This window comes from Ranitomeya variabilis, chromosome 4 (assembly GCF_051348905.1).
Source record: "Ranitomeya variabilis isolate aRanVar5 chromosome 4, aRanVar5.hap1, whole genome shotgun sequence".
Classification (NCBI taxonomy): Eukaryota; Metazoa; Chordata; class Amphibia; order Anura; family Dendrobatidae; genus Ranitomeya; species Ranitomeya variabilis.
The window spans coordinates 749,412,015-749,423,945 of record NC_135235.1 but is presented as its reverse complement, the minus strand read 5'-3'; the positions used below and the strand labels follow the sequence as shown (position 1 = coordinate 749,423,945).

Sequence of the window (11,931 nt, the reverse complement as noted above, 5' to 3'; positions counted from 1 at the left end):
CTTGTGGGAAATATGAGGTTTATTTTGCTTATAAGATCCCTGGATGTGATTGGCTGCAGTCAGTGACGTCATTCCGCTTCATGGCGCGTACTATCTGCTGACAGGAGCGCTGAACTACAACTCCCAGAAGTCTACGCACAGATCAGGGAACCTAATGATGACGTAACTCACTACTAACCAATCATCAGGGAGCATCGGTTACAACCGTGTTATTAGTAGCGCGCGTCTCTGAGAGGTGAGTGGCGTCCGGTTGTGATATTCGGTATATCGCGACAGTACGGGCTCCTCTGTATATTATATACTGACAGTACGGGCTCCTCTGTATATTATATACTGACAGTACGGGCTCCTCTGTATATTATATACTGACAGTACGGGCTCCTCTGTATATTATATACTGACAGTACGGGCTCCTCTGTATATTATATACCGACAGTACGGGCTCCTCTGTATATTATATACTGACAGTACGGGCTCCTCTGTATATTATATACTGACAGTACGGGCTCCTCTGTATATTATATACTGACAGTACGGGCTCCTCTGTATATTATATACTGACAGTACGGGCTCCTCTGTATATTATATACTGACAGTACGGGCTCCTCTGTATATTATATACTGACAGTACGGGCTCCTCTGTGTATTATATACTGACAGTACGGCTCCTCTGTATATACTGACAGTACGGGCTTCTCTGTATATTATATACTGACAGTACGGGCTCCTCTGTATATTATATACTGACAGTACGGGCTCCTCTGTATATTATATACTGACAGTACGGGCTCCTCTGTATATTATATACTGACAGTACCGGCTCCTCTGTATATTATATACTGACAGTACGGGCTCCTCTGTATATTATATACTGACAGTACGGGCTCCTCTGTATATTATATACTGACAGTACGGGCTCCTCTGTATATTATATACCGACAGTACAGGCTCCTCTGTATATTATATACTGACAGTACGGGCTCCTCTGTATATTATATACTGACAGTACGGGCTCCTCTGTATATTATATACTGACAGTACGGGCTCCTCTGTATATTATATACTGACAGTACGGGCTCCTCTGTATATTATATACTGACAGTACGGGCTCCTCTGTATATTATATACTGACAGTACGGGCTCCTCTGTATATTATATACTGACAGTACCGGCTCCTCTGTATATTATATACTGACAGTACGGGCTCCTCTGTATATTATATACTGACAGTACGGGCTCCTCTGTATATTATATACTGACAGTACGGGCTCCTCTGTATATTATATACTGACAGTACCGGCTCCTCTGTATATTATATACTGACAGTACCGGCTCCTCTGTATATTATATACTGACAGTACGGGCTCCTCTGTATATTATATACTGACAGTACGGGCTCCTCTGTATATTATATACTGACAGTACGGGCTCCTCTGTATATTATATACAGACAGTACGGGCTCCTCTGTATATTATATACAGACAGTACGGGCTCCTCTGTATATTATATACTGACAGTACGGGCTCCTCTGTATATTATATACTGACAGTACGGGCTCCTCTGTATATTATATACCGACAGTACGGGCTCCTCTGTATATTATATACTGACAGTACCGGCTCCTCTGTATATTATATACTGACAGTACGGGCTCCTCTGTATATTATATACTGACAGTACCGGCTCCTCTGTATATTATATACTGACAGTACGGGCTCCTCTGTATATTATATACCGACAGTACGGGCTCCTCTGTATATACTGACAGTACGGGCTCCTCTGTATATTATATACTGACAGTACGGGCTCCTCTGTATATTATATACTGACAGTACGGGCTCCTCTGTATAGTATATACTGACAGTACGGCTCCTCTGTATATTATATACTGACAGTACGGGCTCCTCTGTATATTATATACTGACAGTACGGGCTCCTCTGTATATTATATACTGACAGTACGGGCTCCTCTGTATATTATATACTGACAGTACGGGCTCCTCTGTATATTATATACTGACAGTACGGGCTCCTCTGTATATTATATACTGACAGTACGGGCTCCTCTGTATATTATATACTGACAGTACGGGCTCCTCTGTATATTATATACTGACAGTACGGGCTCCTCTGTATATTATATACTGACAGTACGGGCTCCTCTGTATATTATATACTGACAGTACGGGCTCCTCTGTATATTATATACTGACAGTACGGGCTCCTCTGTATATTATATACTGTCAGTACGGGCTCCTCTGTATATTATATACTGACAGTACGGGCTCCTCTGTATATTATATCCCGACAGTACGGGCTCCTCTGTATATTATATACTGACAGTACGGCTTCTCTGTATATTATATACTGACAGTACGGGCTCCTCTGTATATAATATACTGACAGTACGGGCTCCTCTGTATATTATATACTGACAGTACGGGCTCCTCTGTATATTATATACTGACAGTACGGGCTCCTCTGTATATTATATCCCGACAGTACGGGCTCCTCTGTATATTATATACTGACAGTACGGGCTCCTCTGTATATTATATACCGACAGTACGGGCTCCTCCTGTATATTATATACTGACAGTACGGGCTCCTCTGTATATTATATACTGACAGTACGGGCTCCTCTGTATATTATATACTGACAGTACGGGCTCCTCTGTATATTATATACTGACAGTACGGGCTCCTCTGTATATTATATACTGACAGTACGGGCTCCTCTGTATATTATATACTGACAGTACGGGCTCCTCTATATATACTGACAGTACGGGCTCCTCTGTATATTATATACTGACAGTACGGGCTCCTCTGTATATTATATACTGACAGTACGGGCTCCTCTGTATATTATATACTGACAGTACGGGCTCCTCTGTATATTATATACTGACAGTACGGGCTCCTCTGTATATTATATACTGACAGTACGGGCTCCTCTGTATATTATATACTGACAGTACGGGCTCCTCTGTATATTATATACCGACAGTACGGGCTCCTCTGTATATTATATACTGACAGTACGGGCTCCTCTGTATATACTGACAGTACGGACTCCTCTGTATATTATATACTGACAGTACCGGCTCCTCTGTATATTATATACTGACAGTACGGGCTCCTCTGTATATTATATCCCGACAGTACGGGCTCCTCTGTATATTATATACTGACAGTACGGGCTCCTCTGTATATTATATACTGACAGTACGGGCTCCTCTGTATATTATATACTGACAGTACGGACTCCTCTGTATATTATATACTGTCAGTACGGGCTCCTCTGTATATACTGACAGTACGGGCTCCTCTGTATGTTATATACTGACAGTACGGGCTCCTCTGTATATTATATACTGACAGTACGGGCTCCTCTGTATATTATATACTGACAGTACCGGCTCCTCTGTATATTATATACTGACAGTACGGGCTCCTCTGTATATTATATACTGACAGTACGGGCTCCTCTGTATATTATATACTGACAGTACGGGCTCCTCTGTATATTATATACTGACAGTACGGGCTCCTCTGTATATTATATACTGACAGTACGGGCTCCTCTGTATATTATATACTGACAGTACGGGCTCCTCTGTATATTATATACTGACAGTACGGATCCTCTGTATATTATATACTGACAGTACGGGCTCCTCTGTATTATATACTGACAGTACCGGCTCCTCTGTATATTATATACTGACAGTACCGGCTCCTCTGTATATTATATACTGACAGTACGGGCTCCTCTGTATATTATATACTGACAGTACGGGCTCCTCTGTATATTATATACCGACAGTACGGGCTCCTCTGTATATTATATACTGACAGTACGGGCTCCTCTGTATATTATATACTGACAGTACGGGCTCCTCTGTATATTATATACTGACAGTACGGCTCCTCTGTATATTATATACTGACAGTACGGGCTCCTCTGTATATTATATACTGACAGTACGGGCTCCTCTGTATATTATATACTGACAGTACGGCTCCTCTGTATATTATATACTGACAGTACGGGCTCCTCTGTATATTATATACTGACAGTACGGGCTCCTCTGTATATTATATACTGACAGTATGGGCTCCTCTGTATATTATATACTGACAGTACCGGCTCCTCTGTATATTATATACTGACAGTACGGGCTCCTCTGTATATTATATACTGACAGTACGGGCTCCTCTGTATATTATATACTGACAGTACGGGCTCCTCTGTATATTATATACTGACAGTACGGGCTCCTCTGTATATACTGACAGTACGGGCTCCTCTGTATATTATATACCGACAGTACGGGCTCCTCTGTATATTATATACTGACAGTACGGGCTCCTCTGTATATTATATACTGACAGTACGGGCTCCTCTGTATATACTGACAGTACGGGCTCCTCTGTATATTATTTACTGACAGTACGGGCTCCTCTGTATATTATATACTGACAGTACGGGCTCCTCTGTATATTATATACTGACAGTACGGGCTCCTCTGTATATTATATACTGACAGTACGGGCTCCTCTGTATATTATATACTGACAGTACGGGCTCCTCTGTATATACTGACAGTACGGGCTCCTCTGTATATTATATACTGACAGTACGGGCTCCTCTGTATATTATATACAGACAGTACGGGCTCCTCTGTATATTATATACTGACAGTACGGGCTCCTCTGTATATTATATACTGACAGTACGCGCTCCTCTGTATATTATATACTGACAGTACGGGCTCCTCTGTATATTATATACTGACAGTACGGGCTCCTCTGTATATTATATACCGACAGTACGGGCTCCTCTGTATATTATATACTGACAGTACGGGCTCCTCTGTATATTATATACTGACAGTACGGGCTCCTCTGTATATTATATACCGACAGTACGGGCTCCTCTGTATATTATATACTGACAGTACGGGCTCCTCTGTATATTATATACCGACAGTACGGGCTCCTCTGTATATTATATACTGACAGTACGGGCTCCTCTGTATATTATATACTGACAGTACGGGCTCCTCTGTATATTATATACTGACAGTACGGGCTCCTCTGTATATTATATACTGACAGTACGGGCTCCTCTGTATATTATATACTGACAGTACGGGCTCCTCTGTATATTATATACTGACAGTACGGGCTCCTCTGTATATTATATACTGACAGTACGGCTCCTCTGTATATTATATACTGACAGTACGGGCTCCTCTGTATATTATATACTGACAGTACGGGCTCCTCTGTATATTATATACTGACAGTACCGGCTCCTCTGTATATTATATACTGACAGTACCGGCTCCTCTGTATATTATATACTGACAGTACGGGCTCCTCTGTATATTATATACTGACAGTACGGGCTCCTCTGTATATTATATACTGACAGTACGGGCTCCTCTGTATATTATATACTGACAGTACGGGCTCCTCTGTATATTATATACTGACAGTACGGGCTCCTCTGTATATTATATACTGACAGTACGGGCTCCTCTGTATATTATATACTGACAGTACGGGCTCCTCTGTATATTATATACTGACAGTACGGCTCCTCTGTATATTATATACTGACAGTACGGGCTCCTCTGTATATTATATACTGACAGTACGGGCTCCTCTGTATATTATATACTGACAGTACCGGCTCCTCTGTATATTATATACTGACAGTACGGGCTCCTCTGTATATTATATACTGACAGTACGGGCTCCTCTGTATATTATATACAGACAGTACGGGCTCCTCTGTATATTATATACTGACAGTACGGGCTCCTCTGTATATTATATACTGACAGTACGGGCTCCTCTGTATATTATATACTGACAGTACGGGCTCCTCTGTATATTATATACTGACAGTACGGGCTCCTCTGTATATTATATACTGACAGTACGGGCTCCTCTGTATATTATATACTGACAGTACGGGCTCCTCTGTATATTATATACTGACAGTACGAGCTCCTCTGTATATTATATACTGACAGTACGGGCTCCTCTGTATATTATATACTGACAGTACGAGCTTCTCTGTATATACTGACAGTACGGGCTCCTCTGTATATTATATACTGACAGTACGGGCTCCTCTGTATATTATTTACTGACAGTACGGGCTCCTCTGTATATTATATACTGACAGTACGGGCTCCTCTGTATATTATATACTGACAGTACGGTCTCCTCTGTATATTATATACTGACAGTACGGGCTCCTCTGTATATTATATACTGACAGTACGGGCTCCTCTGTATATTATATACTGACAGTACGGGCTCCTCTGTATATTATATACTGACAGTACGGGCTCCTCTGTATATTATATACTGACAGTACGGGCTCCTCTGTATATTATATACTGACAGTACGGGCTCCTCTGTATATTATATACTGACAGTACGGGCTCCTCTGTATATTATATACTGACAGTACGGGCTCCTCTGTATATTATATACTGACAGTACGGGCTCCTCTGTATATTATATACCGACAGTACGGGCTCCTCTGTATATTATATACTGACAGTACGGGCTCCTCTGTATATACTGACAGTACGGGCTCCTCTGTATATTATATACTGACAGTACGGGCTCCTCTGTATATTATATACTGACAGTACGGGCTCCTCTGTATATTATATACTGACAGTACGGGCTCCTCTGTATATTATATACTGACAGTACGGGCTCCTCTGTATATTATATACTGACAGTACGGGCTCCTCTGTATATTATATACTGACAGTACGGGCTCCTCTGTATATTATATACTGACAGTACGGGCTCCTCTGTATATACTGACAGTACGGGCTCCTCTGTATATTATATACTGACAGTACGGGCTCCTCTGTATATTATATACTGACAGTACGGGCTCCTCTGTATATTATATACTGACAGTACGGGCTCCTCTGTATATTATATACTGACAGTACGGGCTCCTCTGTATATTATATACTGACAGTACGGGCTCCTCTGTATATTATTTACTGACAGTACGGGCTCCTCTGTATATTATATACTGACAGTACGGGCTCCTCTGTATATTATATACTGACAGTACGGTCTCCTCTGTATATTATATACTGACAGTACGGGCTCCTCTGTATATTATATACTGACAGTACGGCTCCTCTGTATATTATATACTGACAGTACGGGCTCCTCTGTATATTATATACTGACAGTACGGGCTCCTCTGTATATTATATACTGACAGTACGGGCTCCTCTGTATATTATATACTGACAGTACGGGCTCCTCTGTATATTATATACTGACAGTACGGATCCTCTGTATATTATATACTGACAGTACGGGCTCCTCTGTATTATATACTGACAGTACGGGCTCCTCTGTATATTATATACTGACAGTACGGGCTCCTCTGTATATTATATACTGACAGTACGGGCTCCTCTGTATATTATATACTGACAGTACGGGCTCCTCTGTATATTATATACTGACAGTACGGGCTCCTCTGTATATACTGACAGTACGGGCTCCTCTGTATATACTGACAGTACGGGCTCCTCTGTATATTATATACTGACAGTACGGGCTCCTCTGTATATTATATACTGACAGTACGGGCTCCTCTGTATATTATATACTGACAGTACGGGCTCCTCTGTATATTATATACTGACAGTACGGGCTCCTCTGTATATTATATACTGACAGTACGGGCTCCTCTGTATATTATATACTGACAGTACGGGCTCCTCTGTATATTATATACTGACAGTACGGGCTCCTCTGTATATTATATACTGACAGTACGGGCTCCTCTGTATATTATATACTGACAGTACGGGCTCCTCTGTATATTATATACTGACAGTACGGGCTCCTCTGTATATTATATACTGACAGTACCGGCTCCTCTGTATATTATATACAGACAGTACGGGCTCCTCTGTATATTATATACTGACAGTATGGGCTCCTCCTGTATATTATATACTGACAGTACGGGCTCCTCTGTATATTATATACTGACAGTACGGGCTCCTCTATATATTATATACTGACAGTACGGGCTCCTCTATTATATAACGACCGTACGGGCTCCTCTGTATATTATATACTGACAGTACGGGCTCCTCTGTATATTATATACTGACAGTACGGGCTCCTCTGTATATTATATACTGACAGTACGGGCTCCTCTATATTATATACTGACAGTACGGGCTCCTCTGTATATTATATACTGACAGTACGGGCTCCTCTGTATATACTGACAGTACGGACTCCTCTGTATATTATATACCGACAGTACAGGCTCCTCTGTATATACTGACAGTACGGGCTCCTCTGTATATTATATACTGACAGTACGGGCTCCTCTGTATATTATATACTGACAGTACGGGCTCCTCTGTATATTATATACCGACAGTACGGGCTCCTCTATATTATATACTGACAGTACGGGCTCCTCTGTATATTATATACTGACAGTACGGGCTCCTCTGTATATTATATACCGACAGTACGGGCTCCTCTGTATATTATATACTGACAGTACGGACTCCTCTGTATATTATATACTGACAGTACGGGCTCCTCTGTATATTATATACTGACAGTACGGGCTCCTCTGTATATACTGACAGTACGGACTCCTCTGTATATTATATACTGACAGTACGGGCTCCTCTGTATATTATATACTGACAGTACGGGCTCCTCTGTATATTATATACCGACAGTACGGGCTCCTCTATATTATATACTGACAGTACGGGCTCCTCTGTATATTATATACTGACAGTACGGGCTCCTCTGTATATTATATACTGACAGTACGGGCTCCTCTGTATATTATATACTGACAGTACGGGCTCCTCTGTATATACTGACAGTACGGACTCCTCTGTATATTATATACTGACAGTACGGGCTCCTCTGTATATTATATACTGACAGTACGGGCTCCTCTGTATATTATATACCGACAGTACGGGCTCCTCTATATTATATACTGACAGTACGGGCTCCTCTGTATATTATATACTGACAGTACGGGCTCCTCTGTATATTATATACTGACAGTACGGGCTCCTCTGTATATTATATACTGACAGTACGGGCTCCTCTGTATATTATATACCGACAGTACGGGCTCCTCTGTATATTATATACTGACAGTACGGGCTCCTCTGTATATACTGACAGTACGGGCTCCTCTGTATATTATATACTGACAGTACGGGCTCCTCTGTATATTATATACTGACAGTACGGGCTCCTCTGTATATTATATACTGACAGTATGGGCTCCTCCTGTATATTATATACTGACAGTACGGCTCCTCCTGTATATTATATACTGACAGTACGGGCTCCTCTGTATATTATATACTGACAGTACGGGCTCCTCTGTATATTATATACTGACAGTACGGGCTCCTCTGTATATTATATACTGACAGTACGGGCTCCTCTGTATATAATATACTGACAGTACCGGCTCCTCTGTATATTATATACTGACAGTACGGGCTCCTCTGTATATTATATACCGACAGTACGGGCTCCTCTGTATATTATATACTGACAGTACGGGCTCCTCTGTATATTATATACTGACAGTACGGGCTCCTCTGTATATTATATACTGACAGTACGGACTCCTCTGTATATTATATACTGACAGTACGGGCTCCTCTGTATATTATATACTGACAGTACGGGCTCCTCTGTATATTATATACTGACAGTACGGGCTCCTCTGTATATTATATACTGACAGTACGGGCTCCTCTGTATATTATATACTGACAGTACGGGCTCCTCTGTATATTATATACTGACAGTACGGGCTCCTCTGTATATTATATACTGACAGTACGGGCTCCTCTGTATATTATATACTGACAGTACGGGCTCCTCCTGTATATTATATACTGACAGTACGGGCTCCTCTGTATATTATATACTGACAGTACGGGCTCCTCTGTATATTATATACTGACAGTACGGGCTCCTCTGTATATTATATACTGACAGTACGGGCTCCTCTGTATATTATATACCGACAGTACGGGCTCCTCTGTATATTATATACTGACAGTACGGGCTCCTCTGTATATTATATACCGACAGTACGGGCTCCTCTGTATATTATATACTGACAGTACGGGCTCCTCTGTATATTATATACTGACAGTACGGACTCCTCTGTATATTATATACCGACAGTACGGGCTCCTCTGTATATTATATACTGACAGTACGGGCTCCTCTGTATATTATATACTGACAGTACCGGCTCCTCTGTATATTATATACAGACAGTACGGGCTCCTCTGTATATTATATACCGACAGTACGGGCTCCTCTGTATATTATATACTGACAGTACGGGCTCCTCTGTATATTATATACCGACAGTACGGGCTCCTCTGTATATTATATACTGACAGTACGGGCTCCTCTGTATATTATATACTGACAGTACGGACTCCTCTGTATATTATATACCGACAGTACGGGCTCCTCTGTATATTATATACTGACAGTACGGGCTCCTCTGTATATTATATACTGACAGTACCGGCTCCTCTGTATATTATATACAGACAGTACGGGCTCCTCTGTATATTATATACCGACAGTACGGGCTCCTCTGTATATTATATACTGACAGTACGGGCTCCTCTGTATATTATATACTGACAGTACGGGCTCCTCTGTATATACTGACAGTACGGGCTCCTCTGTATATTATATACTGACAGTACGGGCTCCTCTGTATATACTGACAGTACGGTCTCCTCTGTATATTATATACTGACAGTACGGGCTCCTCTGTATATACTGACAGTACGGGCTCCTCTGTATATTATATACTGACAGTACGGGCTCCTCTGTATATTATATACTGACAGTACGGGCTCCTCTGTATATTATATACTGACAGTACGGGCTTCTCTGTATATTATATACTGACAGTACGGGCTCCTCTGTATATTATATACTGACAGTACGGGCTCCTCTGTATATTATATACTGACAGTACGGGCTCCTCTGTATATTATATACTGACAGTACGGGCTCCTCTGTATATTATATACTGACAGTACGGGCTCCTCTGTATATTATATACCGACAGTACGGGCTCCTCTGTATATTATATACTGACAGTACGGGCTCCTCTGTATATTATATACCGACAGTACGGGCTCCTCTGTATATTATATACTGACAGTACGGGCTCCTCTGTATATTATATACTGACAGTACGGCTCCTCTGTATATTATATACCGACAGTACGGGCTCCTCTGTATATTATATACCGACAGTACGGGCTCCTCTGTATATTATATACTGACAGTACGGGCTCCTCTGTATATTATATACCGACAGTACGGGCTCCTCTGTATTATATACCGACAGTACGGGCTCCTCCTGTATATTATATACTGACAGTACGGGCTCCTCTGTATATTATATACTGACAGTACGGGCTCCTCTATATTATATACTGACAGTACGGGCTCCTCTGTATATACTGACAGTACGGGCTCCTCTGTATATACTGACAGTACGGGCTCCTCTGTATATTATATACTGACAGTACGGGCTCCTCTGTATATACTGACAGTACGGGCTCCTCTGTATATACTGACAGTACGGGCTCCTCTGTATATTATATACTGACAGTACGGGCTCCTCTGTATATTATATACTGACAGTACGGGCTCCTCTGTATATACTGACAGTACGGGCTCCTCTGTATATTATATACCGACAGTACGGGCTCCTCTGTATATTATATACTGACAGTACGGGCTCCTCTGTATATAATATACTGACAGTACGGGCTCCTCTGTATATTATATACTGACAGTAC

General features: G+C 41.4%; 1 protein-coding gene across 1 annotated transcript in view; it reads left to right on the top strand.

Annotated features, from left to right (window-relative positions):
- Window positions 1–63: 63 nt before the first annotated feature.
- Window positions 64–11,931, top strand: part of LOC143766745 (uncharacterized) — a 74,262-nt gene continuing 62,394 nt past the window's right edge. The window contains exon 1 of the mRNA XM_077254658.1: window positions 64–235. The gene's annotated coding sequence lies outside the window, so the exon portion shown is untranslated. The remainder of the gene's footprint in view (window positions 236–11,931) is intronic.